Source organism: Grammomys surdaster, unplaced genomic scaffold, assembly GCF_004785775.1.
Source record: "Grammomys surdaster isolate TR1022 unplaced genomic scaffold, NIH_TR_1.0 126398, whole genome shotgun sequence".
Taxonomy (NCBI): domain Eukaryota; kingdom Metazoa; phylum Chordata; class Mammalia; order Rodentia; family Muridae; genus Grammomys; species Grammomys surdaster.
In genome coordinates, this window is record NW_021621192.1 from 211,382 (window position 1) to 222,192 (window position 10,811).

The 10,811-nt window shown below is 35.3% G+C and overlaps 1 protein-coding gene and 1 pseudogene across 1 annotated transcript in view; one reads left to right on the plus strand and one right to left on the minus strand.

Annotated features, from left to right (window-relative positions):
- Epha6 (EPH receptor A6) overlaps positions 1-10,811 on the plus strand; it is a 900,945-nt gene that overhangs the window by 194,163 nt on the left and 695,971 nt on the right. The window lies entirely within an intron of this gene.
- Positions 5,253-5,419, minus strand: LOC114614699 (annotated as a pseudogene).

Sequence of the window (10,811 nt, forward strand, 5' to 3'; positions counted from 1 at the left end):
TTTAAGTCTGTGAGGATATTACATGAATAAACATTAACAGGTTAATGAAACTCCTGTCTGAAAATGAGGGAAATCCTGTTGCTTGTTTAATGTACCAAAATGCAACCTTCTAATGCTTCATTATGGTCTTAGTTCCTCTTAGAAGCACGAAGAAATAGTTTCTGTGCCAGAGGCAGGCTGCCTTTAAAGAGTCTATTTTTATTAACATTCCTTTGTGGATTTAACTACCATTATGTGGTTAGGATAAAATATCTTGCTGATGACCCATTTCTAATAGTTCTTAATCAAGAAATATTTGCAGTGTTGTACAGATCTTTTCTCCACATTTCTTAATTTGTACAGCCTGGACCCCTGTCTAGTATTCTCATTGAAGCTGCCAGTCCCCAAATTTCCTTCTGTTACCTTCTAACATTTTCATTATGATCAGAATTTTGATGCTTTTTGTTTTGATATTTCAAAATATCCCCAAATTGAACACTATAAAGGAAATTAAAAAGATCACACAGAGTAGGAATACCACTGCTAAGCTGATCCATCAAGAAGTGTTTGAAGGAACTGGCTGACTTTGCAATACAATCTTTCTAATAACTAATTGCACAGGGGCCCTACTAAATTGCAGCCTTTTATTTCTAAGATAAATTTTTAGAACCATTTTTAACACGTTTAACAACAATTCCTCCAACTATGCCACATCTACTCCAACAAGGCCACACCTCCTAATAGTCTCACTCTCTAGGTCAAGCATAATACAACCACCACCAAGATATTTTTTAAATTGATTAGATTGGACGGTTAATAGATACAATTTGATTGTTAAATTTCTAGTGACATTATAAATACTTAAAAATAACATGAAGAAAATACAATTGTTCAGATAATTTAGCCAACTGCTGAGAAAAGTACATTGTTATAGGCCCTGAGAAAATGTTATATTTAACTGTGTTAGATAAAAGCCTTTGCTTTAAGTATAAGAACTAATCTCTACTGTCAGTATTGCCTATCCCTATAAAAACCAGTAGAAGTACTACAAATACTTACAGATTAAAAGGCAAATGAAATACTGCATTTTATACTTAGAAACAAAACTATAAATTAAAATATAGATTTACATTTCAACATTCCAAGCACCATTCCATAAGACATTGTGCAGAACTATTGATTAAGCGTGTACTTATTTAGTAAATATTGAGCTATGTTATATAAATATGTATAATATAATTTATATATAAATATATAAATATAATGGAGTCATTTGATACAAAGTAATTTTTAAAATCCTATTGTTTTTAGGACTTACAATGTTAAAAAATGACATATTATTAGAAAAATGTAATGCTATGTGATATATATATATATGTATAATTTATTTTTGATACCTTGTTTTAACAATTTTCAAATTGACTTCAAAGAAAATAATTAAATGTTGGTACTCATTTTTTAAAAAATAATTATTTTGAAAGAAGATTAAAAAGAATAAAATACAAAAATATATGCTGATTAACATATATTTTAAGTAATGTAAACTATTCTCTCCTGGCAACAGTCAGTAAAGTACTTAAATAGAGAATAGTCTACAAGAAAGCAAACCTGGAGAACTATGAGATGCGTGAGGTGGATGTTATTAGCTCTATTTTAGTTACAGTTTCATCTTAGTTCACAAAATTGGGTTATCAAATCAACCCAAGTTTATTTTATAAAACATTATATCACAGAACAAAATGTTCTTTATCTCCTTGGTGTTGAGCTAAATAAATAAAAGAAAATGTAGATGTATGGTTGTTTTAAATAATAGACTTTATTTACATTATTTATTATTATTTCACACATTCAATTTTGATCACATCCACTCCACTCCTCATGTCCTCTGAGCTCTCTCCAACATTGCTAGCCACCAAATTTAATGCTATTTTTCTTTCTCTCACTCTATCTGTCTTTCTCTGAAAGCAATTCTATAAAACAAAGAGACAAAAGCAACAAACCATAACAAAAAAAGACAAAAAAAACCAACAATAAAACATGGGATCTCTTTCATATTAGTCAACTCCTCCTAAATATGAGGCCTGCCATAGAGTATAGGTGATATATCCAGTTTCACTCCAGTTGACACTTTTGGAGAAATGTTGCAGGATATTTGAATATACTGTGAACCACTAGATTGTATTATTTACTGAAAATATCTATTTCTAGTTGTAGCGTAGCTTACTGCTTAGCACACACCTTTAGTCCCTCTAGCTGGAATATAGGCACACCCTTAGTACACACCTCTTAATCCCAAATATTTAAGGTAAAGTTAGTTTGGAGAAGGAAACACTCATTTTTAAAAGTTATATCTAATTGAATGGAAGACAAAGTAATCAGAGAAAGATTTGACAGAATAGGATATGACCAACCCTCATGAGAAGAGAGAGGAACAGGAAGCCACTTAAGCGGCAGTGCAGAAAGGAAAGAAAAGTTTTACCAGGACAGTAATAGACAGGTTACAGAAAGAACAAGCTAGACTCATGTGAAGACAGAAAGAGCCAGAGAATGAGAAGGAGCGTGAAGATTAGAACATATTGTCAAAGTTACTATGAGGCCAAGCAGAACAATTCAGGAAGAAACAGAGAAGCCAGGTTGAATCAGTTTGCCTAGAGACCAGTTTGAGCCAGAACAGCTGAGTTAAACCAGCCAGCCACAGTACAGATAGAACAAGAAAAGGTGAACTTATTAAGCAGCAACTCTCAGAGGCTGAAAACATTCTAGGCTTAGGTTCAATTGTATGGAGGCTGAAAGCTTCCAGGGCTAAATCTAGGTTATCAGAAGAAGGCAGTAAGCCTTCGAGAGGACGTTTGTATCAGGTCAATAAAAGTTACTTTTACAGAGAAGTTATTTTCCCCTTCCCAGTAGGTAAAGTTGCAAGTAACTTGATTAGGGTTTGTAATTGTGTTTCCTTCTCCTTCTCTATACTGGGATTTTGTCAGACTTGCATTTATTCAGGTCCTGTGCATGTTGTCTTTATCTCTGTGACTTCATATTACATCAGCCTTGTGTATCTAAAATGCAGTTTCCTTGGGATCATTTGTTATTTCTGCTGCTATAATGTTTTTCCCTCCTCTTTTGTATAGATTCCTGGGCCATGAGGAAGGAGTTTAATTAAGACAGTTACTCCTTATAAGATGCCTTCATTTAATTTCCTCTTAGAAACTTTAGTTTAGTTCCATATAGATTTTTCAGAAGCCTTTAGTGTTAGTTGTCCCTTCCCATATTCCCATAGCCCTTCCTTTACCCTGCCCTTCCATCTCTCTCCCTACCTAATCCTTTTATTCTTGTTTCCCTTTTACCCTTTTATAACACTATATTCTATTCCAATTTCCATGGAATCTACTCTCAACTTCCCCCAGTCCTTACAAGCTACCTAACCTACATAAGGATCACTGTTTCTAGCTTAGCTCCATCCACTTACCTACAAATTTCATAATTTCATTCTTCTTAACAGCTAAATACTATTTATCAAATCTGCTACATTTTTATAATCCATTCATTATTTGATAGATATCTAAGCCCTTTCAAATTTCTGACTGTTATGAATAGAGCAGCAGTAAGCATGGATGATCATATGTCTCTGTAGTAAAATGTAGCTATATGAAATCTTTCATGTCAGTTATCTAGTCAGCACTGAGCCTCCCTGTTCCTTGTGCAATTCAGAGTCTGTCTCCTGTTCTAAGTTCCACTGAAGAGAAGACAAGGCGGCTTACACCTAGGAAGTGGCTAGTTTGCTAACTAGCCCTTCCTTTGATATTCACCTCACCTACTTAGCACTGTGGAGCATATCAGCCTACCATTTTAAAAATTACTTTTAAGGTATTGTAACATCATATACTCCCCCATACTTTCCCATTAAAATTCCTCCTAACCAGGTAGGGGTTCTGCTAGAATGTACCAGAGACCTGGGAGGTGACAGATGCTCAGGACTCAAAGGGAGGGATCTTAGATGAAAATGTCCAACAATACACAGAAGCCAGGGACTCCTGCAGAAAAGGACTGCCTAGTTTGGCCTCAGTAAGAGAAGATGCAACTAACCCTTTACAGACTTGGGGCCCCAGGGAACGGGGAGGCCTAGTGGGGTGAGAGTGGGGGTTGGAACATCCTCTTGGAGATGAGGGAGGATGAATGGCATGAGGAACTGTCCAGTGGGCAGACCTGGAGGGAGATAATGACTGGACTGTATAAAAAAATAGATTAAAGATAATTTAAAACTTTCTCCTAGCCTCCATTCCCTTCTAAATACTGTAGCTAATCTTTTCAGTGAATTTGCATAACCTTGTCTATAGAAATATATTGTCACTAGTATCTTTGTAAGTTACTTGCTAAGTATATTTATGAAATCAAAGTACAAGAAATGAAGTAGAAAAGTACCACTAGATGAAATACTATTGAACAAAAATTTAAGAAATGGAAGCATAAAACATGCATGTATAAACCATGACTTTTATAGCAGGAGAATTACATTTATTTTCCTTTCTATGAGAATTGCAAGTAGATTGTCATTACTTTCCAACTATACAATTGAATGTATATTCTACATAAAAGGCAACATTGGAGTTATTTAGCATAAAAAGATATGCGATGGCCAAATTTAAATCCAAAGAACTATTGAATACTGAATGACTGTAATTATATGATCATACCTACTATAAAAGTTATCCAGAGCAGCAGGGGCTACAAAAGTTTAAAAGAAAAGATAAATAGTTCTTAGGAATGTGGTCCCATCTCAGGAACAAGGAGAATTTTGAGCAACCAGTGTCTGATGGAGCTTCTGAAGGTTAATACTGGCTTTGAAGATAATTATAACCTTGACTAGGTATTATTAAAGTTGAAATTTTAATTACATTGATTACAAGACAAGTGTTCTAAGATGTGTTTATTTTGTGTATTCATGTTCATTTGCATATATATTTATAGACAAAGGTATCAGAAAAGAGTATCAGATACCATGGAACTGTAGTTAGAGAAATTCTAAGCAGCCAGTTAGATGCTGAGAACTAAACCCAGGTCCTCTAAAATAGAAGCCAGGATTTTTAATTTTTATTATTATTATTATTAATTTTATTCATTAACATTTCAAAAGATATCCTGGTTCCTGGATACCCCCGACCACAAATCTCCCCATTTCATACATCTCTTCCCCCTCCCCTCTGCCTCTATGAGGGTTCTTTCACCCACTCACTCAAATTTTTTTTAAAGTCTTTTATATAACCAGCATTATTCCACAGAAGGGGTCTACCTTTCCTGAGGTACTGCAATACCAGGTCACTACGTGGAGTGGATAGAGCCAGCTCCTATTTCAACTCCTAATTCCAAAATCCATTTAATATATTGTCCTTGGATAGAGGACATATCTAAGAACAGATACTATACTTGATCTTAGCCAAGAAGCAATTCACCTAAAATTGTTAACCTATGTTAACAATTTTTAAATGTTAAATGTTCCTGTCCAAAGGAAAGACAGAGACAAAACATGGAACAGAGACTGAAGAAAAGGCCATCCAGAGACCACCTCACCTAATGATCCATATCATCTGTAGACAAAAAAAATCACCTACACTATTGCTGATGCCAAGAAGTGCTTGCTGACAGGAGTCTGATATGGCTGTTCCCTGAGAGGTTCTACCAGCACTTGACTAATACAGATGCAAATACTCACAGCCAACCATCAGACTGATTCTGGAGACCCCAATGGAAGAGCAAGGGAAAGAAGTGAAGGAGCTCAAGGGAATGGCAAGCCCATTAGAAGAACAGTATCAGCTAACCAGACCACCCAGAGCTTCTAGGGACTAAGCAGCCAATACTTTTAACCTGTGCCAATTTTTCAACTGCAGAACAGGTGATTTAAATGTGCACTGAAATAAACTATTCTAAATTGAATAAACTTATACATAATTGTGTAAACTAAGTTTAATCTAGAAAAATTCCCAATATATCATTTTGTGATGTAAATGAGGTAATCAATCTCTATCAAAAAGTAAACACCATAACTTCCTAAATTTATTATCTCATGCAGGACTCATTTTAAATTTTAGGAAATAGATTACCAGAACAAATTATCTGAGGGACATGAATGGGGAAAATATTCTTGTTTTAACTATAAAATGTGGTAGCACTTTAATGCTCTAGACTAATTAATAATGTAATAAAGGAAAATATGTTCTACAAAACACTGCTCATATTTTAACATAATAAGAATAGAATATGGAAACATAAAGTAACATTTGTATTTTGATATCAGTAGAATAATAAAGATCCTGAACACATATAAAAATGATACATGTTTGAGAAAATGGAAAAGCTAAGTAATAATGATTGTCTACAAGTATGAAATTATCGTAGACTATCCAACAAGTTCATACAACTATGACATCAGTCAAAAATGTTTCTACAGATAGTGAGAATATATAATTGAGTAGCAAACTGCTACTTATAGCCAAAAATAGAAGACAAATAAAATATATATATTTATAATTATGGTTAGTAGCATTGGACTTCCTGAAGTCATGCTTTAGAAATGGGCCCCACATTAAAATTTCATAATTCTTCAAATGCCACAGAATAATGTTCTTATGTCCAGTCATCCCAAATCTCAATATAAAATATAACTGCAAGGTTTTCATGAGCCAAATAACCTTTTTAAAGAATTATAAATCATTATTAAAATTTTAAATCAGAATTTAGACAATGGAGTTTTAAAACTATGCTTCAGTTTTCTGATTCATTTTCACATGTGCTTTTGTCCATAATCTTCCCCTCTATATTAATGAGATTATATTCTGAATCAGTACTCTAAATTTCTCTGAAAATTTAGAGTCCTAAATTTCATTTTAGGAAAAAAAATGTCTTACCAACAAGTTTTAACTTCATTATTTTCTAAACCATTATAATGAAATTGTTTCTGTTGTCAAAATGAAGGTTTATTTTGTTTAAAACACTTAACTTTTTGTAAGAAGTCATGTATTCTTGTTGATCCTTTGTTCTTGCTGAGATCATTAGCTGTGAAAGTGAGCAGACGTGAACAGGCTAAATGTCTACTTCTCTTCATCACAGTACAGTCTTTGTAATGAGCAGTTTCAGAGCTGTGCATGCTCTCAGCCACAGCATAGTCATATTTGTAGACAATAGGTAAAGGTACTTATTGTCCAAAAATACACTACATAATAAAATGCCATCAATTTTGCAGAGAATTTTCTTTCTTTCTTTCTTTCTTTCTTTCTTTCTTTCTTTCTCTCTTTCTTTCTTTCTTTCTTTCTTTCTTTCTTTCTCTCTCTCTCTCTCTCTCTCTCTCTCTCTCCCTTCCTTCCTTCCTTCCTTCCTTCCTTCCTTCCTTCCTTCCTTCCTTCCTTCCTTCCTTCCTTTCTTTCTTTCTTTCTTTCTTTCTTTCTTTCTTTCTTTCTTACTTTTCTTTTTTGGTTTTTCGAGACAGGGTTTCTCTGTGTAGCCCTGGCTGTCCTGGAACTCACTCTGTAGACCAGGCCAGCCTCGAACTCAGAAATCTGCCTGCCTCTGCCTCCCAAGTGCTGGGATTAAAGGCGTGCACAACCACCGCCCAGTTCAAAGTGTTTAGATTGTTCAGTGTTTAGAACTCAGTTGGATTTGAACAAATGATATTATTTTCTATACCTGATTGTTTAAAATTGTTTAAAGTTGGCCGGGCAGTGGTTCAAAGTGTTTAGATTGTTCGGTGTTTAGAACTCAGTTGGATTTGAACAAATAATATTTTTTTCTATACCTGATTGTTTAAAATTGTTTTAAGTGGGCTGGGCACTGGTGGCGCACGCCTTTAATCCCAGAACTTGGGAGGCAGAGGCAGGCGGATTTCTGAGTTCGAGGCCAGCCTGGTCTACAGAATGAGTTACAGGACAGCCAGGGCTACACAGAGAAACCCTGTCTCGAAAAACAAAAAAAAAAATTGTTTTAAGTGTATCTTTTATTTTCAATGGATTTTTTTTTATTGTTTGTTTTCAAGACACTTGAGTATAATAGAAACAACCACACATAAACACACACACACAAACACGAATTTAGGCTTCCATTTGACTTGCTTATGGAATTGAAATAGGTAACTCATTAGCATAGAGTGTTTTTTTCTCTCACACTTTTATCTCTTTCTGCAACCTCAGAGCACTTAAAGTGTCTTAGTTTGAAAACACTCTTTATCATTGTACTATACAAATGACGCTTTTGTTTTATTTGGTTTTGTCAATCCCTGTGGACCAAGCCAACCAAAAATCCACTATGTATACCAGGCTGGCCTTGAATTTGGGTTATTACTGCCTCAGAATTGGAAGTCTGTTAGCTACCACACTTGGCTTAGAAGATTATTAAAAAGATAGATGGTAGGTAGATAAATAGATAGATAGATAGATAGATAGATTATAGATAGATAGATAGATAGATAGATAGATAGATAGATAGATAGATACTTCCACAGGTATCTTTATTTCTACAATACAATAGATACCTCAGAAAATTCTAAGAATATGTAGATGTCCTAGTCCCTTTTAAACCTGGCTTCTGACTTCCATTTTGATTCTGACTTTTTTTCCTATGAACATCATTTTGGAAGTAAATTAATTAAATCAGGACCAGATGAGGAGGCATACACCTGTTAATCTAAGGCTTACAAAGGTGAGGCAAGAAGATCCTGATGTCAGACCATTTAGTGCTGCATAGCAAGACTCTAAAATGAGAGTGGAGTATCCCCCAGGTTTCCTTCAGAAAAGGTCACACACACTTCAGCAATTCTCAGGATTGGTTTATCACCTTGGTTGCTTTTTTTCTTAACCTTTCCTCCTCATTCCTTACATGCTGCCACGTGCCTTACCTTTTCAGCAGTTCATGCCCCTCAGCAGGAGGTTTTGCAGATACAATTCCTCTTTTTTTTTAAAGAATGCACAGATGAGAGGTAAACTCTGGAGGATCCTAACTTTTGCAGACACCAGGACTTTACAGCATGCCCTTTCTCCATCCTTCTATTCCTAGAATCTCCCCAAGCATATTTTCAAAGTGATACACCCCTCTAATGTTATGAGTACTTTTTCTCTTAGATTCTTTGTTGTTTAATATTTGAACTCTGTATCTTGGCATCTAGTGGCAATATCCCTTAACCTTCCATTTTACAATAGAAATAGATTTACCCTAATTATAAAAGTTTTCTCAGTATATATTCTTTTGGTATAGCTGAAATTCTATCCTTAAAACTGCAAGATTTGTTTTCATAGAACATTATTCTCTGTGCTAGAAATCTATGTGTATACGTGTATGTTTCTTCACTTGTGGAAAGATGTCCACATTTAGAGTTAAACAAACATTTTTCTTTTTAATTACTTGATAATATATCTAGCTTTTTCTTTGTTATATATAAAAAATAATAGTGCCTTAAATCTTGTTTATTTTTCTGTAATGTGGGTATTGTGAATCAGTTGTATTTCCTCCAGTTTTAAAATGTTGGCATACATCGTCCTTATATGGTGAAAACTAGAGTTAGGGCTTGTAGGAAGGGATGAAGGTCAGGAAGGACAAGTGTCATGAATGGAATTTATGCTGTTATAATGGATGCCACAGAAAGGTCCTTCATGCCTTTTATCATAAAACACACACTGAGAGGATAGAAATTTAAACCCAGAAGTTACATATGATAGACTTAGTATCTGGATGACTGGATGACTGGACTTTCAACCTCCAGAAGTCTCAGAGTCTCAGTCTCTCTCTCTCTCTCTCTCTCTCTCTCTCTCTCTCTCTCTCTCTCTCTCTCTCTCTCTCTCTCTCTCTCTCTCTCCCTCCCTCCCTCCCTCCCTCCCTCCCTCCCTCCCTCCCTCCCTCCCTCCTCCCGTGTGGTGTGTGTGTGTGTGTGTGTGTGTGTGTATGTGTGTGTAATATATATATATCCGTCTGTTGTTGTCTGTTAGTTTATGAGACTTGCTAGGGCAGTACCAGCAGCCTTTTGCAGAGTGACTTTAAAAATAAAATTTTAACTATATTAATTTCCTTTAGAATATCTATTTCTACTCTAATATTTTCTTGCCATTATATATTAGGGAAAACATGGATTATACAAGGAAACTTATAATGAACAGAAATATATTTTTCACAAAACTAAAGGATGATATGTACAAATCAAGGTGGTCGCAAATTAAGTTTCCTGCAGGGGACTGCATTCTCCAGAAAGAGAAACCACCTGCATGTTCACACAGGTCAATGGTAAAAGGCAAGCAAGCCACTGAACAGTGCATGAGATCTCTCCTTTTTAAAACATTTTATTGATTCACTGTGAATTTCATACCATATACCCCAGTCCCACTCAGCTCCCCATCACTCCATATCTGCCCTCCACCCTTGCAACTTGCCGTCTAAAAGAAAACAGATATAATAATAATAATAATAATAATAATAATAATAATATCTCATGTGGAAGCTGGGGCATGTCACATCCTTTGCCCCGACAGCTTTACCTGTAAATGTTCATTGCAATGAGTCATTGGACTGATTCGATGCCTCTGGCATCTGCTACACTATCAATACAGGATCCTTACTGGGACTTCTCTCAGATACTTCGTTGTTGCACTATGTCGTGGAGATCCTACAGCTTTGGTTCAGCGGGACCAGCCCCTTCATGCACTCTAGCAGTTCATAGATAAGGTGTAGCAGTACCCAGTTAAATACTCAAATTTATCCCAGTGGCAGCAGCACATTCCTCGCTACCAACCCCAATGTTCTGGGTCCCCGAATCAAAGATCTCTCTCTCTCTCTCTCTCTCTCTCTCTCTCTCTCTCTCTCTCTCT